The 24,229-nt window shown below is 39.7% G+C and overlaps 1 protein-coding gene across 14 annotated transcripts in view; it reads left to right on the top strand.

Moving 5' to 3' along the window:
- APBB2 (amyloid beta precursor protein binding family B member 2) overlaps positions 1-24,229 on the top strand; it is a 364,010-nt gene that overhangs the window by 109,060 nt on the left and 230,721 nt on the right. For 13 of the 14 annotated variants that reach the window (XM_059923127.1, XM_059923130.1, XM_059923126.1 and 10 more), the window contains one exon: positions 20,715-20,831. The exons of the other annotated variant lie outside the window; for it this stretch is intronic. The gene's annotated coding sequence lies outside the window, so the exon portion shown is untranslated. The remainder of the gene's footprint in view (positions 1-20,714; positions 20,832-24,229) is intronic. 14 annotated transcript variants of the gene reach the window in all.

Below are 24,229 nucleotides of genomic sequence, written 5' to 3' on the forward strand. Positions count from 1 at the left end.
TCTAGCCTATAAAGTGGGAATAATGGTATCTATTGCTTAGGGTTTATTAATAGAGTGTTTATTCATTCCTGCATCTGTGATGAGCACTAACAAAAAGGTTAATGTTCTCCAAGGCTTAGGAATCAATAGCAGAAACTGAGATGGAGAGACATGTATTATTGTTGGAAGGATGAGACTGAAAATAGTTGGCAACCAGATTCTGGCCAATCAGAATGGATGCTGACTATAAACATTGGACAGTCATCATAGTGCTCACCTGTTAATATCATCCTGTGTTATCGGTATCAAGAAATCTGTTTAACCTGTGATGATTTGCAAGATACCCATTGTGTCTCCTAGTTATAAGTTAATGCTTCCTCTTCTGAGGTGATCGGGAAAGGACACCATCTTCATATGATGAGGTGAACCTAGCTCTCATGCCTGGATTCCTGTCCCAAGGTTCCCCTTTTCTTTGGGGACCTTGCTAATCATTGCTGCCAGCACTGTGATAGCTCTGCTATCCCATTCTGCTTTCCTATTTCCCACTTCATCCCTAGCTTGGAAACATGTCCATAACTCCCTATAGTAGATAAAAGTTGAGTTTATGACCTTTAACAAAACCCTGAGAGTCCCGTAAAATTGCTACTAGATATGGCATACTGAGACCCATCCTCACTGGGCCCTTACAAGGCTAACTCTCTGGCCTAGACCACCAGCCCCCTCCCCCAGAAGTGACTGTCAGCATATTTAGTTGTAGAGGCCAGGCATCAAATAGATTAAGGCCCTGGAAGAGGGAAGATTTCTGCCAGGTCTTTCCTTCCTAGTTTTCATTTCTTATCTCAGGCTCTGCCTCTTCCCAGAATAATTGACATTGGGAAGTCCACCTCTCACAGGGCAGATCCTAACCGCTTACCCCAGGGATGGGACGACAATAGCCACAGGTATCAACAAATGCAGAATCAGTGCAAAGGCTTCCATATAATCCTAGAAGGTTCCTTTCCTAAGGCAGGGGTGAGTTGGTTTAATCATATTGGGCATATACTGATGTGGTCAAGAATCTTTAAGAAATTGTTTTGTGATCACCTCACACCTGTTAGAATGGCTGTCATCAAAATTACAAGAGATAAAAAGTGTTGGTGAGGATGTGGAGAAAAGGAGCTCTTACGCACTGTTGGTGGGAATGTAAAATCGTGCGGCCACTATGGAAAACAGTATGGAGGTTCTTCAAAAAATTAAAAGTTAAAAATAGAACTACCATAAGATCCAGCAATTCCACTTGTGGGTATATGTCTGAAGGAAATGAAATCACTATCTAGAAGAGATATATTTGTTCCCCCATGTTCACTGCAGCATTGTTTACAATAGCCAAGACATGCACGTATCCATCACCAGCTGAATGGATAAAGAAACTGTGGCATATATATCCAGTGGACTATTATTCAGACATCAAAAAGAAGAAAATCCTGCCATTTGCAACAACATGGATGGACCTTGAAGGCATTATGTTAAGTGAAATAAGTCACACAGAGAAAGACAAATACTGTATGATCTCACCTATATGTACAATCTAAAAAAATCCTGAATTTATAGAAACAGAGAACAAATTGGTGGTTGTCTGAGGGGAGGGGTTTGTGGGTGGGAGAGGTAGTCAAAAGGAACAAACTTCCAGTTACAAGATAAATAAGTCATGGGGATGTAATGTTCAGCATGGTGACTGTAGTTAACAATACTGTACTGTATATTTGAAAGTTGCTAAGAGAGTAGATCCTAAAAGTTCTCATCACAAGAGAAAAAAAATTTTAACTATACATGGTGATGAATGTTAACTAACTTATTGTGGTGATCATTTAGTAATATATACATATGTCAAGTCATTATATTGTACACCTTAAACTAATACAATGTTATATGTCAATTATAGCTCAATAAAACTGGAAAGAAAAAGAAATCATTTTGTGGGGAGACTTTTTCTGCCAACAGACTAAGGTGGTACTCCCAACCTTAAGCTCAGGAGTTTTATTAGGGAAGATGGAGGAACAGTGGGAACCTAGTTCTAGTTCTGGTTTTGCTAACTGCTAGTTGTGTGACCTTGAGTTACATAGGTACCCCTTCCTGGGGTCCTCATTTTCTTATCCATAAAATGATTTTCACATGTAATATGATTTTAAAGGTCTTTGTCCATCAGAAATTCTATGCATCTATAATAACTCCTAAAAATGCACAGTACAGTTTTTGAACAAATTGAACCTCTCTGTATCTGCTGATGGTGATTACCTTCCTCGACACTGCCCTGGTTTGTGACTGCAGCTGTTTTGTGGAGACCCAGGTATATGTTGCTGGAAAAGGCCTTTCCACCCATTATCTGTTATTATACTATTCTGTCGGTATGCTTTTCAAGTGCAATGGCAGACAGGCTCACCGAGTCTCCCGTGATTGTCTCGTGCAAAAAGTTGTGAATTTGGTCCATTGTCAGCCTGAATGTTAGTGATGATGCCACCCTATTTTAAATGTTGAATCCTCTGTATGTCTGAATGGTAGCTTCCAATTCGCAATGTTCAATATATTACTTTATAGGTTGATTAATTATTATTAATGTCTGTTGGTAACTTGGAGCAATTCATCCTTAAAATTTATTGAAAGAGAGAATATGTGCAGACTTAACAATTGTGGAAATGTCTTTGGGTAGTATTGACATCCTAACAATATTAAGTCTTCCAATCTATGAATGCAGGATATCTTTGCATTTATTTGACTTTTCTTGAATTTCTTTCAGCCACATTTTGCAGTTTTCAGTGTATAAGCCTTTTGCCTCCTTGGTTAAGCTTATTCCTAAGTATTTTATTCTTTTTTGATTCTATTATAAATAGAATTGTCTTTAGTTTTCATTTTGGATTGTTCATGGTTAATGTATAGAAATGCAACTGATTTTTTTGTGTTAATTTTATATCCTATAACTTTGCTGAATTTGTTTATTAGTTCTACCAATTTTTTTTTCTTTTTTCTGGAATCTTCAGTGTTTTCTACATCTGTGATGGGTTTTCATGTCATCCGTGAACAGAAATAATTTTACTTCTTCCTTTCCAATTTGGATGCTTTTTATTTCTTTTTCTTACCTAATTGCTCTGGGTAGGACTTCCAGTACTATATTGAACAGAAGTGGCAAGAGTGAGCATTCTTGCCTAGCTGTTGATCTTAATGGAAAAGCTTTCAGCCTTTTCCATTATTGAGTATATTGTTAGCTGTGGGTTTTTCATATAAGGCCTTTATTTTGTTGAAGTAGTTTCCTTCTATTCCTAATTTGTTGAGTGGTTTTTATCATGAAAGAGTATTGAATTTTTCAGGTTTATTTTCAGCATCAATTGAGATGATCAGGTGATATTTTTTTCCTTCATTCTTTTAATGTGGTGTATTGGTTGATTTTCATATGTTGAACCATCTTTACACTCTAGCAATAAATGCCACTTTTAATATGCTTTTGCATTCTGTTTGCTAGTATTTCGCTGAGGATTTTTCCATCAGTATTCATAAGGGATAATGGTCTGTAGGGGTTTGTTTGTTTGTTTTATGTAGAAAGGTGTCGTTGGTATTAGTGTAATGCTAGCTTCATAGAATGAGTTTGGAAGTGTTTTCCCCTCTTTAATTTTTTTAGGAGGACTTGAGAAGGATTCTTCTTTAAATGTTTGATAGAATTTACTGGTAAAGCCATCTGGTCCTAGGCTTTTCTTTCTGAGATTACTGATCAATTTTGTTATTAGTTATAGGTCTGATTTTCTTTCTTCATAATTCCATCTTGGTAGGTGTTTTTAGAAATGTACCCATTTCATCAAGGTTGTCAAATTTGTTACCATACAGTTGTTCATAGTACTCTTCTATAATCCTTTTTATATCTTTACAATCGGTAGTAATGTTCTCTTTTTTATTTCTGATGTTAGTTATTTGAGTCTTCTTTCCTTTTTTTTAGTCTAGTTAAAGGTTTGTCAATTTTGTTGGACTTTTTGAAGAACCAAACTCTTGGCTTTGTTGATTTTTCTGAGAGGTTGGCTTTTATGACTTTTATTCATTCTTACAGTAAGCAAACTGATGTTTGTATTAGTTTAGTATTAGACTTCTGTGTTTTGTTTTTGTTATTTGGCAATGAGTGAGACCCCTTTGCCTTACATATGTAGATGTATGAAGGGTTTAAATAATCAGTGCTTTTAAAATAGTGCACTTGACACTTTTTTCTTCTTGGGTGATATTTTTGTCTCACTGCTTATTGTAGTTTGTTCTTACAATTTGTTACATTGTTGTGGTTACTCTCTCAGGGATAGTTAAGGTGGTGTCCCATGATTTGGTTTCCAGCTGGAAAGTTCCTTACATTTTCTTCATGTTAAACTGCTAAAAGTTCAGGTGAGATTAATTAATTTCCCTTATTATTTTAAGTAAAAAGCCAATTATTTATAGAAATGCGTGAACTTAGGGAGAAAAGCATAGAGGACTAGGTAGAAAATTACAAATTTTAATTCTGTTTTTGTGAACCATGATGCTTCATTCACTGATGTGGACTTACTGCCTCTTCCCATCTTACTCCTCCATGCAAAAATTTTGAGGTTACCAAAATTCAGTCAGTGGCCCTCTCTGTGATTATAAACCAACAGGAAGCTTCAGCATTACTTTCAAGGGAATGCCACTCAAAGCAATTCATTTCATAGCCCCCACCCTACCCCGAGCTAAAAAATCTTGTCTAGGCCTGTTGGCTTACCTTAATTACTTCTTCTTCTTCTTCTTCTTCTTCTTCTTTTTTAAAAATTAATTAATTATTTATTTTTGGCTGCATTGGGTCTTTGTTGCTGCACGCGGGCTTTCTCTAGTTATGGCGAGCAGGGGCTACTCTTCGTTGCGGTGCGCAGGCTTCTCGTTGCGGTGGCTTCTCTTGTTGCGGAGCACAGGCTCTAGATGTGCGGGCTTCAGTAGTTGTGGCTCGCGGGCTCTAGAGCGCAGGCTCAGTAGTTATGGCGCACGGGCCTAGTTGCTGCGCAGCATGTGGGATCTTCCCAGACCAGGGCTTGAACCCGTGTCCCCTGCATTGGCAGGTGGATTCCCAACCACTGTGGCACCAGGGAGGCCCTTAATTACTTCTTGGTAGTCCATTTATTCAATCCATTTGGACCAGATATATTTGATTTCAGGGGTATGATGAAGACTTGACTTCTGTTGTGTGATGTCCTTGTTTCTTTCATTATCCCAATCTTTATATAGACTTATTTGTGAGTCAAATAATTTATTTTGATAAGAGATTTCTATCACTTTCCCCATAGACTTGTTAGTTTCTTGTTATCTAGAAATCACTTTTATTTCACCAATAAAATAGTTTCTTGTACAGTTGCTTTATTCTGTTTATTCTTTTTTCTGTTTCATTGATTCTAAGACATACATCTTTCACACTTTAACATTCTTGAAATTTGACGTCTCTTGCAATTGCTGACATCTTATAACTATTCTTGGCAGCACTTTTGTTTTTATTCTTAGCACATAAAATAGTGGTGTAGCTTACAATAGCACTTAGATTTGATGAAGTAAGTTACTATTAATAATCATTGTAGGGCTTCCCTGGTGGCGCAGTGGTTGAGAATCTGCCTGCCAGTGTAGGGGACACGGGTTCGAACCCTGGTCTGGGAAGATCCTACATGCCGCGGAGCAGCTGGGCCCGTGAGCCACAATTACTGAGCCTGCGCGTCTGGAGCCTGTGCTCCGCAACAAGAGAGGCCGCGATAGTGAGAGGCCTGTGCACCGTGATGAAGAGTGGCCCCCGCTTGCCACAACTAGAGAAAGCCCTTGCACAGAAACGAAGACCCAACACAGCCATAAATAAATAAATAAATAAAATTAAAAAAAAAATAATTGTAACAATTACTGTTAGACACATAATGTTAAAATGCTACTTTTATAAGAATCTGTAATGGCAATATAACAGTTTTACAATAGGAGCTATAAATGACGATATAAATATCAAGTATTACAAAAAGTTTAGAGTGGAAAAATCACCTATAAGCTCCAAATCTATTTACTTTAACAAGTATTTTTGTGTGTATTTCATTCCAGTCTTTTTTACATATGTATATATTTTTATTTGGTTGTAGTTGTAGTATACATCTTATTTTGACCCCTTATTTTTTATTACTGTTACATCTTAATTTCCTCTGTTGCAGGCCTTCATGTTTGTCATTTTTAATGGTTCCATAATCTATCCAGTGTTTGACCATAATAAAACAGCACATTGCCCAATTGTTGAAAATTCAGAGTATTGCCATTTTTCCTATGATGAATAATGCTTCAGTGAACACCTCTTTTGCGTATTTTTTGATTCTTAATTTTGACCATTTTCTTAGTGAAATATAACTTTGTAGAAGCCTCCTGAACTTTGTTTTATTGTCAAGAATCAATCTTTGTATTCAGATAAATCACCAAATAAATAGCTACTATTTTAGTGCCGTTCATTCATTCATCATCAATATATTGGATTATTCTGTGTTCAGTAGTACCGAGAGCTAAGTATTAAAAAGTTCAACAGGGCACACCTCTGACCTGTAATATCTCATAGTCCAGTGGGAGACTCAGACTGGTCAAAAATAAATACAGCAATATGAGTGATGTTGGAAAGATATGGTAAAGTTTCTTACTTGCATGAAATTGACTTTGACAGTATTGTTGATTGGTATCCTTTATGATATAAGAGGTGTGGACGTATTCATGTCACATAAAATCTTTTAAGTGTGTATAATAGGCTTAATAATATGACAGAAATTGGTCTCATTTGACCTATCCAACCTCTTGTCCTTCACATTTAAATCTTTCTGGGGGGCTTGTGATCCAGTGTTCATCAGTGTTCCACGTGTCATGTTTCTGCAAGATGCTAAGTTCCCTGTTGCCAGTAGGTGTGTCACATGCCGCATTCCTGTTCCACACCTACTACAAACTGCTGTGCTTGTAGTAAATGTTGAAGGATTGGTGTTCATTTGACTTGCTTTCAGTTACTACTTTTTCAAGTGAGCGATAATATTTCACCATTTTATAGTTTCCTTAGAACTTCACTGACTGTCAGTTTACATTGTGTGATATTGGTAAAACCAATGCCATTTTAGTTACATCTTGTCATTTGTTTAAAAAATCTAGATTAAGAAGGTGTTTGAGAGATTATATACTCATATAGAGATTCTTATAGTAAAAGTTTAAAAAAAATCTGCTACTTATGATGGTTGGAAGCAGAACCTATGCAGAATGAAACAAAACCCCTCAGTGTGAATTTCTGAATGATCTCTTAAGCCATTGGAGAGGGTGGAAAAACAAAGAAATATTTCTATATACCTAAATATTAATTCAGGCTTTGGATACAGTGAGTCTGTTTTGGAAATAGCTGTTAGGGTTTCACCATTTTGAAATTCAGTAACTAGCTGTGAATTTGCCTCCTTTATACTTGTGTATCAGAAACTGAGCCTTATTTTAAAATTTCTCATAAAAGTAGTCTTGGAAAAAGCTTTTGAGACTGATTTCTTGGGATCCCCCCGACCTTTTCATTTCTGAAACCTAAGTAGCAAAATCAAAACCTGTGCTTTGTTCTGTACAGAGCTAAAATCAAACCTGTGCTTTGTTCTGTACAGAGCTGTGGTGATTGAATTGCATATTCACTCTGACACACACGCATGTTACTGTGTGGAATCACTGCCCATTGTAATCTCCAAATGAAACAGGGAGCTGGGGGCGGGGTGGTGATCTGGGATTAACTGAGATGAAGTTATCTCAGCTTTTCAAAACACTGTGTGAGCACAATATAATTCACCTGGACAACTGTGGAATAAAACTCTTATTTTAGTGGCCATTAGATATTTCATGGGAACTGACGGCACAGGAGAAGAATGTATGGTAAAGATGCTTTGGCAGTTGATAGAATTTGAAGTAGCATTTACATCACCAGCTGAAATACAATTAATTTTTTTTCCAAGGTGATTTATAGCCTGACTTCTGTGACTGAGGGATGGATCTCTTGGCAAGTCTTTATGAAATAACACCCCAGGAGGGGAAATTATGTGTGTACATCAGGCTTTGCATTTACTTTGTTAGCCTTCTTTACAGAGTGCGTATAATCTTGTTCAGTATGACTAACAAAAACTGTAGCTGTACTTTGTCATGAAAGACTTCCTCAGTTTCCAGAAACAATGGGCACCACAGAGAGAGGCTTGCTTTCTTTCCATCCACATTTCTATTAATGTCCTGATTGCACTTTACTCTTTCATGAAACCCTTTTGGTCACATCAACAGTTTGCTCTAATCTATCTATCTTAACTTCTAGCTTCGTCTGCAAAATTTGTGTGGTTAGCCCAACACACATGCAGATAAATTGCCTAGGGTTCAGCTTTCTCAGTCTTGGAACTAAATATGCTGCCGTAGGCTGAGCTGATGGATGTAGCTTTTCAGCAATATTGATGTTTCTACAGCTGAATATAAATCTTTGGATGCCTTGGTTTGCATTTTCATATTCATGTGCAGTTCTTGACCACTGGTTTTCAAATAGCTTCAGCTCTCAGAAAGCTCTGTGTTAAGTAGAAAGACAAAGAAAATTGTTCTTCCTCACCCACTGCTCTTCTGCCCGCTCACAACAGTAAGAATCGTGAGCATAAGTCTTTTGCCAAATGTGAGTAGTGACAACTCCCAATTCACAAACTGATTACATTCTCGTGGCTTGTTGTAAAGTCAGTTAGTGGTTTTGAACTTGGAATGTGTTTTCTAATGGGAGAAAAGAATTCAAAGAATAGATAAGCCCACTAAAACTTTTAACCTATAACATTCCAGCAGTATAGTTTTATTTGTACTTTAAAACCTAACCTTCCCCCATGTTTCCCTGTGGAAAAATGTCCTTGATTCTGCTTTGGTATCATAAGGAACAAAAAAGTTTCATTCTTAACTTCAGGAGATGGCCACCTATCTCCACCTGTGTATCCTGGGGCAATGTATCAGGCAGGGTTCTGAGACAGAAGCAATGGAGACTGGCTGAATGCTTTACGCAGAGAAGTCATTTATGGAGAAGATGCTGTTGGGTAGTTTCTAGAACTGCTAAAAGTTAGGAAAAGGTCAGGAGCAATTAGGGACCACACAGCCAGATTCATAGCCAAGGTCATATGCTATGATTAGTTCTATGCAGGGTGGACCCTGTCACTGAACACAGGATCATGCTGGTTCACACTGACCACACCATTGGGACCAGACACTTGCTACCAACTCTGTCACCTCAGCCTTTGCTGCCTCTGGGCACTAGATGTTGTTGCCATTGCCCTCACCCACGATAAGTTCCTCCTGCCCCTGTCTCCAGCTTTAGATGCAAGTCGGGCCAAGACCAGGTCCCATGCCTTAGCTGCAAGGGAGTCTGGCAAGGTGAGGGTCCAGCCATTTTTGTCTCTATGTTGAAAGGTGTGTCTCTCATCAATACTCATATGATGAGAAATTTCCCAAATATAGGAAGGGGGTTCAGATGCTGAATAGTCTCCATCCTTCTTCCCTCTATAAGGACAAATCTTCACTATAAGAAACCACAGTCTGGGTTCTGGTAGATGGGGAGTGGCCAACATGTTTATCTATTTGAAGCTGTAGTTGACCACTCTATGATAACAGAGATGGCGGATTCCCTCTTGTGCATTGGTATCCAGGGACCCTTTCATCATGTGTTAACTAAGGCTAGAGGTGTCACTTGACAATTTAGGTATAATTGACCTCTCACGGTGTGCTCCTTACTACTTTAAGATAAAATGCATTAAATGGAATTTTAGTAATTCGATTAACTAGGAGGAGCAGATTAAGATTTATCTGTTTTTTAAAAAAATTTATAGTATAAAATGAAACTTCACATTATCAGTTTGTCTTAGATGATTTACTGATGGTTTATATATTTCATTCATAAATTTCTACCCTCTTAAGCTTACAAGTTGCTGCCTGCTTATTTGCATCGTCATTTCCCATTTCTCAGAGGCAACTACTTTCAATTCAGTTAACTCTTCTTCTGATATTTACTTCCATGTAGCTAATTATCTTTATAATGATGTTTCTTGAAATTTTTTTTTCTTTTTTAGACATTAAACATTGAATTTCTATTAAGGAATATAAGGGGTTAGCTCTCTTTTATACTCCCTCCCTTAAATACCTGCCTCTCACTCTCTGAGATAGTTATATCTCGATTTATTTTCACCATAAATATTTTTCACAGCTGAGTTATGCAGTGTACTGTGATTTTATTTTCTTTCTTGTTCAGCATATTAATAAAATCTTTTTTTTTTTTTTTGGCTTCCTATTCTCTTTATGTGCTACTTATTCATCCCCAAATTCTCAAATAAGGTCAAACACAATGGCTTGGCTCTCAGTTCTTTTGTGTGTGTCTGTGGTGTGTGTGACGTTTTTCCGGAAGCCTTCTGCTTGCCTGCTCCCTTCTGGACTGTTTGCTCTTGAGGCCTTATGCACAGCTGTTGACCTGGAATTTTCTTTTACTACCATGTTAGGAGTTCTTGATTGACCTGTTTACTGAATAGCATCTCTCCTGGTTTCCTCTTTCTTTTGGGGGAGGCACATTGCCCAGTTGCTTCTTGAGAAAGAAGAATGTGTATGATGTAATTTTTTGGAGATCTGGCATGTGTGCACATATCACTTAGTCTCTCCTCACGTATGATTGATACAGAATTTAAAGTTGGAAATTATTTTCCCTGAGAGTTTTGGAGTCCTTGCTTCATTTTCTTCCGCTTCCAATTTTGCTATTGTTGGATGCTTTTCTGATTCTGGTTACTTTATATGTGACATTTTTTGGGAGGGGTGTAGCGGGGGAGCTTTTAGAGTCTTTTATTTTTAATTCCCTAATGTTCTGAGGTTTCAGCATAATGTGCCTTGGTGTGTAACTTTTTCCATCCATTGTGATGATTTTTGCAGCAGGTGGTGGAGGATAATTTTCTTCCCGCTGTTTTCTGTATTCTCTTTTCTGAAACTCTTATTTGTCAGATGCTGGAACTTTTGTATTTTTCCTCCAACTTACTTATTGTTAAAAAAAAAAAAAGTCCCTGATCTCTATCCTTCAATTTTTTTGTTCTACTCTTGGGGAACATTTAAATCTCTATTATCTTCTAACCCTTCTATGGATTTTTTTTTAAATAAATTTATTCATTTATTTTATTTTTTATTTTTGGCTGCATTGGGTCTTTGTTGCTGTGCGCGGCTTTCTCTAGTGGTGAGTGGGGGGGCTACACTTCATTGCAGTGCGCGGGCTTCTCATTGGATGGCTTCTCTGGTTGCAGAGCTTGGGCTCTAGGTGCGCGGGCTTCAGTAGTTGTGGCGTGCAGGCTTCAGTAGTTGTGGCTCGCGGGCTCTAGAGCGCAGGCTCAGTAGTTGTGGCACACGGGCTTAGTTGCTCCGTGGCATGTGGGATCTTCCCGGACTAGGGCTCAAACCCGTGTCCCCTGCATCAGCAGGTGGATTCTTAACCACTGCGCCACCAGGGAAGCCCCCTTCTATGGATTTTTAATTTCTGTGATCATAATATTAATTTCTACTAGCTCTTGTTCTCAAAATACTTCTATAGCATCCTATTCTTGTTTTGCTTTATGGATGCAAGTATCTTTTTAATAATGTGTATGAAGTTTTTTCCCCGCTCCCAGCATTGACTCTCTTTTCTCCTAAAGTTCCTGTCTGTCACGTTAGGCTCTTCATCACATGTCTGGTGATCATTTGCTGTCCATTTTTATTTATGTGAAGGCTCTTTGTGCATAAACCAGTTGACAGGGCTCTCTCATGTCACCTGGTGACCTTACTTGCCATAGGATGATTTTCTGTTTTCAGAAGCCCCCTTTCTCCCTAGTTTTGGTAACTGTAAATCTCTTTTCTTGGGCTGGTTAGAAACCCAGCCAGGGAGGGGCTGTGGGTCTCTCCACTCAGTGTACACTTTGACTCAGTCGTCTGTTGCAGAATGGTACCTCTACCCAGTCACTCTTCCTAGTGTCCCTGAGTCCAGACCTTCTCAGGTGGAAGGAGGGAGTTGACAAGCTTCATGGCTAAGGAAAGATCTGGAGGTTTACTCCTTAAAATGTCTTGCGAGCACTTCTCCGGTTTTCAATGAATGCCATCTCTGCACTGCCTTCTCCATTCGTCCCCCACTTTAGATGTAACTGGACTCTGTACTTTCTGAAGGGTCTGTGCCCATATTGTCTGGCTTCTTCCTGTCAGTTCTGCTAGTAAGCATTTCAGTTTTGTCTGTCCCTGCTTTGAAAATTCACTCGTCATTTGCCATCTGCTTTCCATTTTCCAAACATTTTTTCCATTATTTTTCTCTTTTTCCATTCTCTTTCTTCTTGTGAGTTTATCTCTTCCTCTTATTTGGTGTCATTTAGTGGAGGGAATGCAGTTAAGCACATGATTGTAATCCACCACTTGATCCTGAAAATCCTGAATCGTGAACTTTTGAGATTTGGTCTTTCCATTTGGATACATGGTTGTCTGGTCCATTAAAGAAGAGTTAATTTGATTACTCTAGGACGGATTCCATTTACTATACTTTTCAGTTGCATTCAGAGATTGTTACTCTCACTGTCAAAATTGAACTAGGTGTCATCCTTTCTTGATTTGAGTACATAATAGGAAAAAGGGTCAGTTATTTCTTAGGTATAAATTCCAAGTCTGACCTCAAACCCAGTCACAAGAATAACACACACAATTTACAACACTTCAAAGAAATGACTTCCATCCCTTCAGGTTTTCCACGGCCATAATCCCAGTTGGGTCAGTCTTTCTTAGATTACCTACTAGTTTGACTTGAGTTGTGTCCAAGCTGGAAAAACATTCTTTTCTAAGTTCCATTTTATGTGGTGGTCCCAGGTGTATTCTGTACAATACTGAGTTTCCATGAAGCATCTCTATAGATTCTATAGAAGAGTGTCAGACCATGATATCTTTCTCCATTCCTAGGATAAAATCTCAGAATATCTCTTGTAAAATGCAGAAGATTTCATAATGTGCCAAAGGCTTACATTATTGAACATGTAAACACCACAGCAGAATCAGGACCAAATATGACCTCTCTTTCAACTTTTTCCTTAAATTTTATTAGTTCTCCAGTTTTAACATTAACAACTGATTTTTTAAATAATGTTTAATTTATTAAGGTATGTCAAGAATTACTGTAAAATTACTATGGGCCTTATTCAACCATTGTAAAGCAAAGGGAAAGCCAATTCAAACTTTAAAGCTTTTTGTGTCCTGTAGGGTTTGAATGAATATAGGGGAATCTGATCTGATTCCCACCCTAGAGCTTACAGAATCCTTTTTTTTTTTTTTTAAATATTTATTTATTTATGGCTGTGTTGGGTCTTCGTTTCTGTGCGAGGGCTTTCTCTAGTTGCGGCAAGCGGGGGCCACTCTTCATCGCGGTGCGCGGGCCTCTCACTATCACGGCCTCTCTTGTTGCGGAGCACAGGCTCCAGACGCGCAGGCTCAGTAATTGTGGTTCACGGGCCTAGTTGCTCCGCGGCATGTGGGATCCTCCCAGACCAGAGCTCGAACCCGTGTCCCCTGCATTGGCAGGCAGATTCTCAACCACTGCGCCACCAGGGAAGCCCTGGAATCCTTTTTTTTAAAAAAAAAAAATAATGTTTACCTTCATATAGTAGAATTAATATTTTCCTGTTTCAGACACCTCATGTTCTTTGTTGGTCAAGGTTGAGAGTATGTAGAGCTTCTGAGAGGAAACATTTCTATTTGAAGGTCCCTGTTTTCCTCATGATAGGTAAAGGGTGCCAGGCATCTGTTTTGTGCTAAAGCTTACTAGAAGTGTCACTGCCTCTGAGCAAGAAGCAGGAAGTACTTCTGTCCTTAAAACCAGAAATAGCTGCTCTTTCTCATGATCATAACTCAAAAGATCATCTTTTTTTAATGAGATGGGCTCATCCCTTGTGGTTTTCACAGATTTAATGATCAGATTATTTAATGCAGAGCTTGGAGAAAAATAGGTCTGGTGAGATAGATAATGGAGATTTTCCTGGAAGCCAAAACAACATCAACTTTGTGCTTTTTCTTTTTCTCTTTGTAAGTCTTTTTACCTCTTCTTTCTCTTTTATTTTTCATTTACTATTTTTGATGATTCTTAAAGAGATTTTCCTGTCTTATTTTAACATGGTGGTACATTTACATAATTTTCACTGTATTTTAACTTCAAAAGATCATCACCAGGGGAGAAAAAAATAATCTGCAAGAAGAATTGGATGCGTCAGGATTTAGGTATACTGTATATAGTCTAACTTGCTTTAGACAACTCTGCCAAGTATTGTGTAATGTGTTGGCAGTCGGAAGGAGAAAAATTGCTTCTTTGCTGATTTTAGGAAGTCCTATTTGTGTTTTGGAAAGTGGAGCAAGGTAAAAATAAAGGGAAGAAAGTAAAAGTAATTTAAGAGAAATAAGGTATTGTATATGAAAGTGTCTCTTGTAAACTGCTAAATAACATAAAGCTAGTAGTTACTATTATTGCAAGGGCATAACTTACAGTGAGAAAGCAAGGATTTAATAAAGAAAAATGGGAAAAAGGGAAAAGAAATCATTTGAATAAGAAAAAATTGAGGAAGAAACAAAGTGGGAATATCATAATGGGGGGAAGTTTTACATTCTAGTTTTTTACCTGAAAATGCAGTAATACTTGTACTTCCTATTTAAACAGTTAAGTTGGAAACATTTTATTTATTAACCAAAAGGAAAGCTGTCGAAAATAATTTGGGAAGAGGATCTTATCATATGAGGTAGTGAGAGCTGGATAGGAACCACTAGGCAGATGACTCTCTCAGCTCTAAATAAAGATCTGTGTGTCATAGGGGGTTATGTAGTGCGTTTCCACTTAATTAAGGTCTAATTTACATTTGTTGGTATCGTCTGAGCCTTTCATTTGTTCTTCATACCTTTGCAAGGTAGGTATCATTAACCCATTTTACAGATGGGAGTAGAAGGCTAATTGACTTGCCCACAGCCACTTACTTATGCAGTGACAAAGCCCTCCCTTCTCCAGCTTTTGAGTTTATTCCCACATTTCCCCAGGTACTTCACATCAGAGCAATTGGTTCGGTTGTGTTCCTGGATATTCAACTTATTGGGTTTCTCTAAAAGAAGTCCTTGAAATATAACCACAGTCACTTACAAATAACACCCCAGGGCATGTTTTAGGTTTGGCTGTGTCTGTACTAAATGACTTCGTCCCAGTCCTACTTAAGGAATACGATTTGAATTCTATAAGAACCAAGGAATAAACAAAAAAGACGTCTCAACTGCCCCAGTATGGGTTCAGAGTCTGTGTACTGTGTCCTTCAGAACTTATCTGGAGCTTGGTATTTTAAGTTTTAATTCTGTTATGCTTTTTAGTTTTATTTGGTTTCCAAAATCATAGCTGACTTGAAGAAGGGAAAGGTTGATACTCTAAAAGCAATGAGACTCAACTCTTGACAGCAAGGGAGAGGAGATGACCAAACTATGAAAGGTAGGCAAAAATATCTCCCAAAATGTAGCAGTCAGCAACCTTTGAGTAGAGGAACAGACATCCCTCTGTGCCTGGAAAGGTTGTCTTGCCACTGGCCACTCTAGGCAAGGTCAGTCCGGTTACCAGCAGCACACACATAAAGCCAGTCCTATGCCCTGTCCCTCTATCCCATCCATTCATCTTCCACTCACATCCTGACTCCACTTGGCTCTAGACCTGGATCTGTGACTTAGATTTCACCTTTGGGTCTCCTTTTCCTTGGTGTTTGAATTTCATCAGTCTCTTCCCTTTGATTCTCAGAGTGTCCTGTTGCTTTGGTGGGAACTCCCCATCTAGCTCTCATCATGGTGGTAGAAACTCAACATCTGCCTAGTATCCACTGGGCCAGCTTCTTTTCCTCAGAGATAGTGTTCTCATGTTCTAACAGAACGTGATAATTGATAGTCATATTGATGATACTGTGTCACCAAAGCCTAATCACATTCTGGATCCTCTGAGAAGGCATTACCTTTTAGGAAAAAAAAAAATAATCCAGTATGGTTGAAATTAAACCCATTTTATTACTTAGATGGGTCATCCTTCAGCCATTATGAAACTATTCATCATCCTCAATGCCTTACTCCTTGAGGTTTCTAAAAAGCAGAAATTATACAGTACTGTAAGTGCAGAGTGATACAGAGACTTATGATTTGATGAGTTACAGAATATGTTATGTAGACCATAATCAACTTTTTTAGTAGCTTGAACCAGCTTTCATATCAAAAAAGATGTTACATTAAACAAAGCCCTTTAAAAAATATTTCGCTTACAAATTTGTCTTTTAGGTTAATAGCAAATACTTAAGTAGAGTTGTTATGTTATAAAACAGAAAAGGAGATAGTAGAACAAGTGATTGTTGACATGAAATGTTTATTTCGGAGAGAATTCTTGGCATTTTTGCCCCATATCAGCATAATAAGTATTTGGAGGAGAGGAGGGAAGCATTGATGTATTTGTTGAGGATTAATGTCCCTGTAGAGCATTTGTGTTAGTGAATATATTATGGATAATACCATAAATACAGTAATTAAAAAGTTGCACACTAAACACTTTGTGCACTGGCATAAATATTCCTTTCCTCCCCTTGGTGGCTTGCATTCAAGTGAATGGTGTACTGTTCATCTTGGTCTCCTAGATTCTTAATCAAGAATAGGAAAAAGGATGGCAGTCTCAAAGATCTGTTTCCTTCTCCATATATTGCTGTTCAGATGGGCAGAAACAGATTGGATGTTTCAGGACCGAGTTATTTTTTAACAGTTCAGAAAAATGTCACATAGTACATACTAATAAACAAAACAACAACCCCACTATTCCTCACTTTGGGGAACTTTATCCTTAAAGTTGTTTCCAGACAATACCACAGTGCGCTTCTTGTCATGTGTAAAATGTGTTCATTGTGATCAGTGATACCTTAGAGCTTATGCGTTATAAAAGAAATGAAATGATGCATAATATATGTTAGGATCAGAATTTTTAAGGAAGTGAGACTTGATTATCTCATTAGGATCTGTTGCCCAGTGGGTTGAAGCTGAGCGGGTTGCTGTGTGAATGCGCGGCTGGGAGGAGAGGCATCCTGCTGTTAAAGTAATAATGGGTCTGTCCTTCACACCGAAGGATAACAAAGAAGGCAGATAGATGTAAAGTGGGCAATTTCTATTTCTTTGTATGCTCAAAATGTTCTCACCTACTTATTTTCCCACTTAAGAGGCATCCTGTTTTTCATAATTTCATGATTTCTGATTTCCTTTAACACACAATATTTATTTATGAGTTCATAGAGACGTTCTTCTGTGAAGAGGAAAGTAAATGCAGTTGAATGCGATTTGCGGCTTGGCTCTGAGTCAGTTAGGGTGGGAAGGGAAGGAATAGAAAGACTAATTCTGTTCTCACCATTTAATTGGCCTCTTTACCTCCTCGTTGTGAGAACTCTTCGCTTATGTATTGGTTTATCGATTGATTCCATATTTATGGACTGCTTGCTCTATCTCCTGTGCCCCAGGGATTCAAAGATGAATGGCCCAGTCAGCAGTCATCTGATGGCTCTGGAAGCATCTCGATCCTGACTGACTTCAAGGATGATAATGATGTGTTTATCTAGAATTCTAAAATTCTGTCATCTTCCAAAGATGGCCTGGAGACATGTTCATGTGACCAGAATAGACAAACAACCCTGGAGCAGCCTCAGAGTTTGTGAGATCACAAAGGCTGCCTAGAGAACAGAAAATCTGCTTCTCAAGGTGTTTTCCGTTGCATTAGATTTTCTAATGAGCCTTGCTACTTTGGGCATCGTTGGAGTGCTTTCCAAGAGCTAAGTCACTCCACCCACTTCCGGATTCATCAAAACCTGAGGCGAAAGAGTGGGCAGGAGATGGCGCATGATGACTGCGCTGCTGTCTTAAGGGACGTTTCGCTAGGAAATCGCGGGCAGGTGCCGCTGCCAGCTCCACTCTCCTCTTCCTTTTGCCTTTTCTTTAAGATGTCCGACTCTTCGTTCTCATTAGGTTAGTCGTGCTAGAAAGAGACTTTGAATTGAAGCATCTTAAGAGGCCTTGTACGATAGTGGGTAGTGGTTTCATTTAATGAAACTATATGTAAACCTTTGGAAAGGTTGGCACCAGGGACCAAAGATCATTTTAAGAAGAGTGTTCTTCTGAATCTTTTGCTTGTATGCTATTTTTTCGGTACTACTAATAAGTTCTACTGTGGGTGTGCCTATCTCGCAAATGCCCCTTCCCACCTTGATATGTACTGGCGTATATGTTTATTTACCTTAAAACAGGGTCACACTACTTATAACAGGGTAGCATGCCAGAAACCAAGATTTTCAAGATCTATGTCGTCAAACCATTTATGTGTCAACTTATTCCTAGCAAAGAACCATGGCAGCTATTTATCTACAATACTGATGTCACTTAGTCTATTGCCTCTAATATCCTAGTGCTGTTACCTACAAACCTACTATAACCAGATTTGTTTTCACTCCTCTAAGTCTAATATACTTCTAATATAAGAGGGTTGTGAATTCCCCCTTCCTCTTCAAGGTCAGGCCCTTCGTTTGTACTCCTGACCCTTTTCCCCCACCTCCTTTGGGATTTTATTCCATCCTTACCTCCTCCCTCTTGAACTCTCAACCTTTCTGTCTCTACTGCTGTCAATAGGGACTTCCATTAATTAGCACCAGTGCCTTTCAACAACTGTTCGTTCTCCTTTCTCTTCTTTCACTTGCTCTGTTATCGCTGCCTCTACCACTTCAGTGAAACCACCTTCAGTCAAGGTGGCCAGTGGCTGCTTAAGTGTCAAAGCCAAAGCTATAGTTTTCATTTCTTATCTTTATTCATCTCATTGTATTCCATGGTACCTCTCTGCCTTTCTTCCTTGGTCCTCTTCAGAAGATCTTTTTCCTCTGCCAGTTCTGTCATTGTCTCTACGGTTCTGCTTTTGGCATTAATCCTCCAGTCTTCTCCCTCTACCCATGTTCCTTCAGTGATGTCACCCACTAATCTAATTTCTGCTACTTTCTATGTAGTGACCACTTCTGTGCCTTTATGTTTTGCTCAGGTTTCTTCCCCAAGCCTCACTCTCAAGAATATCTGGGTGTCCTCACTCGAATCTTCTACATCTCAATTTCTAAGGCACCAAACTAAACCCGTTGTCTTCCTTATTAAACGTGTTAATTCACTAGTATTCTCTACCTCATTTGTCACTGCTGTCCACCCACATGTAGTCAGGTATCATGTTGTTCTGCTTTTAGTGTCTGGATGTTTCCCAAGTACTAATTCTTCTCTCCTTTTCCCTTCCTCACCTACCTCCACTGCCCTAATCTTCACCCTTCCTCTCCAACCTAACTGGTCTCCCTGCCGCTACTCTGCCCTCTTTGAATCCACCCAGAGAGAGAGTAATACATCTGAAACCCAGATCTGATCCATCAGTGGCTGGCTGCAACTAGTTCAGAGTTCTCGAATATGTGTACAAGGTTACGGTCGGGCTCCAGCTTCTTTCCTGGCCTCACTCTACAGCGTCCAGCAACACTGAATACACCAGGCAGTTTCCTTACTCCTGCCTTTTCCGTTGTCCTAGTCCCCGCTTGGCTAAGTCCTGCCCCGCCTGAGGACATGCCAGGCACCCGTGGTACTTGGAAGCCTTCCCCGACTTCTCCATTTCTGGGCTGCTTGCCGTGAATCTGTCATTGTGCTCATCCCACTGCCCTTTGGGGTCAGCTGTGTGCGTTTCTTGGTCCCACTAGACTTTGCTTTCCTTAAAGACAGAGACAGTGCCTTATTCTTCTTTGTAGCGCCCGTGCCTAGCACGGTGCTTCACATATAGGAGACGTTCAACGTATGTTTTTTAAGTGAAGACTTGATAGGGACAATAAATCAATTTGATGTCTACAAAAAAGGGCAAAAGTAATCTATGCGTAGTAGTACCTTTAGGAGGGGGCACGAAGGGGGTTTCTGGGGTACTGATAATGTTCTGGGTTTTGATCTGGTGTGTTCAGTATAGGAAGATTCATTGAGCTGTCTGTGTGTGGTATGTGTCCTTTTCTATATTTATGTTCCACTTCAATGAAAAGTTAAAAAAAAATTAATTTGATGCCTTTGCTACCCAGTGTAGAAAATTTAGTTTTTCCTTTCAAGCTTTTAGAGTCTTTTTTTTTAACAGAATATCAGTTTAGATGTCACAACAAAGAACCAGGCTAGTGCGCTATTCCTTGACGTTAAGGAAGAGTGAGATGAAAAAGCGTCAGCGTGGGTGGGGTTGTCTGGTCCTCTGAAGAGGGCCAGTGACGGTCCAGTGGTTAAGACTCTGCGCTTCTAATGCAGGGAGTGCAGTTTGATCTCTGGTCAGGGAACTAAGATCCCACATGCCACGTGGCGTGGCCAAATAAATAAGTAAATAAATAAAGAGAGCCAGTGAGGGCCAGCCCTGATGGATAGACTTGCAGCGACGTGCACTTCTGTCACACTTAGTATAGGGGCCACATGCTAATAATCATCAACGTGCTCTGGGCCTGCCAGCAGTGACAGGGAGACTTCATCTCGGATGTGACTATGAATAATTCATAAACCTGGTTATCTGGAAATTTGTGGTCATCATTAGCATTTGAATGAAAATATGCAATCATTATCCTAAATCTGTTTTTTTATTTCTACTTTCTTTTTGTCTCCCCCTCCCCATACCACAGCTTAAACATCTCAGTCTTTCCTGAGTACTTGGAAACTGCCGGGGCCCCTGATAATGTGCTGACTGGTCGCTATGGGCAGACGGTCCCCAGAGGCTCACTGTTATCCAGGCAGCTCATGTATGTATGGGATTTGTCTCTCTTTTTTATTTTTTACCTTTAATTTTCAGTGTAGAATATTGCAGGCTACTGAACTGGTGAAGGTTTATAAGATATACATGACAGTGTTTAGAAATGCAGGAGAATGGATCCGCTCTAGGGTAAGTTTTTAATATTGAATGATGAGAAATGTTACCTAAATTAGGATTTTTATAATTCAGTGGCCCTATAAGACAGACCAGAAGTGTATATCAGCAATCTCCCTTTTCTGTTTCAGCGCATGCACTCACATACAGGTTTTTTTGTTTGTTTGTTTAAGTTTTCCTTTTTCATCACAATATATAACATTTGAAACAATAGCAATGCCATAAATTAGGAACATTTCCCAGTGATTTAAAAAATTCTTTTGCAATAAAAAAAATTCACGGACCCAGAGGAGGTCCTCAGGGTATGTCATTGTTGAATACATGTTGGCGAGAGAGTCCCCGACTCTAATTTCTTAACATTCTCCATAGGAGGAAACTGTTGATTCCCTCAGTGATGACTTTCTATGTCTCACAACAGTTAAGTTTTCCCAGTAGTAGTCTTTTGGGAGTGGCTACAAATGCAGCCTTTTCCTATTTGGCTCTACCCTGATAACTTAGGAGAAAAATGATTATTGCCCATTTAATGATCTCTCTTATTTCTATAAAGCATAGTCTGTCTCAAACTTATTTTTTGTTCCCTTTAGTCTTTCATCTTTCAGCCTTGGGCCAGCTGTTTAGGTATTTACCTGTTTTTGTTGCTGCCTTTTGGACCTCTGGAATTTTGAATTCAAATCAGGGGTGTGTTTGGGGTAATTCCTCAGAGTGCCTTTGCTCCCCTATCCTTTCTGTAGTTAATGGTTATTCACAGTTACCGTTAAGTCCCATTTCTTTGTACATTTCTTTTTCTTTTTTCTTCGTAGAAAAGTTAGAACCACCCTCAAACCCTCCCGCAGACAACTGCTTCTAAAATAAGCCAGATCGGTAGAAGCAGCAGCGGAAGGGAGTGCTGACAGCAGACTGGGGGCTCAGACCAACCACCAGCGTTAGAGCCGGCTGGGATGGGAGCAGTGGCTTTTACTGATAGACTTTCATATCCTCCAAGGGCATCACTGTATTACTCTAAAGTCAGCCATTTTCATAGTGAACATTATCAGAAAAAGTTTACCCTTGTCATACTGTAAGACAGATTGGCAAAGTGTGGCCCATGGGCCAGATCTAGCCCATGCCTGTTTTTGTAGGGCCTAACAATGGTTTTCATGTTTTTGAATGGTTACCTACATAATCTGTTTTGCCTCTTGGCCCTCAGAGCCTAAAATATCTACAGTCTGGTCTGTTAAGAAAAAATTTGCCTGTCTCCGCTGTAGAAAAAGTTGGAAGGCATGTTCTACGATTCAGTCACATGAAATTGTTAATATTCGACTGTTTTTGACCTACAAAAATGCTGATTGTTAATATTCGACTGTTTTTGACCTACAAAAATGCTGATTGCTTATGGTTCAATCTAATATATTTTGAGGAAATTCTTCCTTTAAAATGCTTAAGATTTTAAAGTTTGGTTTCTTGGAGTAGAAGAAGTACATTTCCTTGGAAAATTCACAAGTGTGGTCCTGTTCATTTTTCACCACCATCGTACCTCTCCTCTCCAGAACTTTCTAAAGGGCTGTCAAGTAGTTGAGAGGAAGCGCTTCTTTTTCACTTGGCTTAATTCTTACTAATACTCTCTAGGAGAAAACTGTCCTCTTCTCTCACCCTTCCTGGGTGCTAGGAATGAGCTAGTCACCCCCAGAATAGAGGTGGCTGCTATGAATATGCCGAGGACTCTGCTGGACACGTCACCTGGGCCTTTTTCTGGCGGGAAGGAGGGTGCGTGTCTGCCTTGTCCAGGGGGCATGCATGATGGTTCCTTGGCCTGCAGCGTGTCTGCGTGATGCCTTCCTTGAAACATCCTTCCCTGGACCTAGAATGTGGTTCCCACCCTTCTGTGCTTTCCATCTCTCTTTCCAGTGTTGTTGATCCCCTAGTCCAAAACATTAAAACCATCATTTATTTTATGCGGTTTGTCTTCCATTCTTTCCCCCTCCCCTTTGTACTTCCCCTTTCCTGATTGTTGAGTAAGATTTGCTTGTTGAAATCTCCAGCTGACATTCTTTAGTGGCTACTCTTGGTGGTAGGAAACGTTCACCTCAGCTGCTCTGTCTCCTATCACCTAAGGCAAGAAATCTAAGATGACTTGGGGCCTCCGGGCCAGGCCTAGGTCTGATCAGGAACTTTAGACATGAATAGTTCCCTGGAGATGGGAAACTATTTCAGGGGAAAGACATTCTCTGGAGTTTATAATTTTGTCATTAAGTGTGGTCACAACCCTGCGTCAAGGGTTGGAAGTACATACTGCTCTGAATTGTTTCCGAGGCTTGCATGGCAAATGGGAGTTCTGGATTTTCTTTTTCTGTGTTTTGGGACCACTGTTCTGCCTTTCAAGGCTTTTTTCAGGACAGGATGCTGTTCTTTGGTGGAATGTGGAGTGGCATCCATTGAGCACCAAAGTAAGAAGTCAATAGCTAGAGCTGACCTTTCCCCACTTTTCATATAGATATTTGTGCTTGTGTTAAGACTAGAGTTAAATTATCCTGGAAATTACTAGTCAGATTGCATCCTTATTTATTTTTGTTTGCATCTTGTAGTTTCCTTGCGTGACTGCAGTCTCCGCTCTAACCCTGACCATCAGGGTCTGGACGGTTGCAATAGTCTCCCGACCTCTGGCCGGAAGTCTCTCTCCCTGCAAATTTGACTCCTGCATAGTGGCCACATTAATCTCACAGAAGCACAGCTCTGATCACATCACTTCCCTGTGCTCAGCGCATCCCCGCTAGTCCAGAAGGTCACCCTGACACTGGAGTCCTCCACGTTTTCTTTCACTGCTCCTTATAACACCCATGATTACTGGTTGGTTACTGATGTGATTGTCGTTGGTGGTATTCTCTTACTTCTCAGTAGGTGTCCTGTGTTGGCCCAAGTGGGCTGCTTCTGCCGAGACACACCCTTTGCCTTTGGGTCACTCATTGTTCATGCTGTGCCCTCTCTGGAATGAGGATCCCTCTGTGGAGAACCTGCTAAAACCCCATTCTGACTTTCGGGTGCAGCAGAGCTGCCCTCTCTCCCAGGAAGCTTCCCTCGTTTCCCAGCAGGAGGCACGCGTTCCTGTAGCTCTCACATCTTCCTTGTGAAGCTTGTGTCCCAGATTACTCATTCTATCTTGGCGTGTGTGTGTACTTCGTCAGACCTTTGAAACTAAACTCTGTTTCATCTCCCTCCTCTCCTCTGTGTGTGGGGACAGTGCCCCATCAGTGGTAGAAGCTCAAATATTTGTGGAATCACTTTGGGCTTAGGGGTGAG

This window comes from Balaenoptera ricei, chromosome 5, assembly GCF_028023285.1.
Source record: "Balaenoptera ricei isolate mBalRic1 chromosome 5, mBalRic1.hap2, whole genome shotgun sequence".
NCBI classification, from domain to species: Eukaryota; Metazoa; Chordata; class Mammalia; order Artiodactyla; family Balaenopteridae; genus Balaenoptera; species Balaenoptera ricei.